This window comes from Dermacentor variabilis, chromosome 7, assembly GCF_050947875.1.
Source record: "Dermacentor variabilis isolate Ectoservices chromosome 7, ASM5094787v1, whole genome shotgun sequence".
Classification (NCBI taxonomy): Eukaryota; Metazoa; Arthropoda; class Arachnida; order Ixodida; family Ixodidae; genus Dermacentor; species Dermacentor variabilis.
Window position 1 is genome coordinate 150,560,478 of NC_134574.1, and position 1,100 is coordinate 150,561,577.

General features: G+C 48.6%; 1 pseudogene; it reads right to left on the reverse strand.

Annotated features, from left to right (window-relative positions):
- Window positions 1-702: 702 nt before the first annotated feature.
- Window positions 703-883, reverse strand: LOC142589113 (U2 spliceosomal RNA; annotated as a pseudogene).
- Window positions 884-1,100: the final 217 nt, after the last annotated feature.

The following is a 1,100-nucleotide window of genomic DNA, read 5'->3' on the forward strand; positions in this document are numbered from 1 at the left end:
CATTTTTCCTGACCGTCGTTGCAAAAAGAGGGACACGACACCGGGAGCACGCGCGACGCGTGGCCCACGTACCAGCGCGCAGGGCAAGCAAGACGTAGGCACACCTGCATGCGGACACATTCTAAACTGGAACAAAAGCACACTACGGCAGCGTTTTTGGAGAAAGCCCTACTAACGTGAGTGCTTCCCTTTCCGAGTTCGGAAACAACCACGGCGTCGCGACTGCTTTCCTCTCACGCGTGCGTCTTTATGTTCGCGCACCATTGCGGCCAACTTACAGGCTTGTTGGCATCCAAATGGTCTGGTGGAGAATGTTCTTTGCTCTTTTGTCGTCGTCTTTTTTTTTGTTATTGATATCTTTATGTTCTCGCTTTCGTAAAGTATAAAGGTGCTCCAACAATTCTATTTTCGTTCGGAAGATAGATAGTCGCCGTGGCGCTGCTCTGTAGACAGGGTGGGTAATTAATGACTTCAGGAAGTGAGTCGCGTGGGTTGTCCCGTTACGGATTGCCTGTCTTATTTATAACTTTCACGTGGTGGTACTCTGAGCTACAGGTTTCCTCATCTGTGCTTAGATTGAGCACCGCTTAAACAAAAGCAAGAGTGCGGCCCCCGAGTTAACTATAAACTCGAAAACGTTGTTTTATTACAGCGAAGCTGTTCGTGGCTAGGGTTCCGTGCATATTTGGTCTGCGTTTGCAAAAACCGTGGGCCGGTTGCGGAGGTTGTGCAATACCGGACCGATCCACGGCGGAGGCGAAGCAGGCTTCAAGCACTCCTGCCAACTTGCAAAAATAAATTTATTATCCGGCGCCCATATGCAACCCGCGTCAGATATTAGCCTAATAAGAATAGGAACTGCACTTTGACCCCCGTCGGCCATGTCAACGTCCTCTACTTGTGGTAAGACTGCGTGGTTGTCGAAACTAATAACACTACCAGATGAGTCAGCGTGCCTCATGCTGTTATAAGCGTACCGCACACTTTTTTATTGCGTTTGCATTAGTAGTGTCAAAGTGAAAAAAAAAAGTGTGCTTACGAACCATTGGAAGACGGTCACGTTGTATAGGTAGAGAGGGGATGGGAGTGCCTAAAAGAAG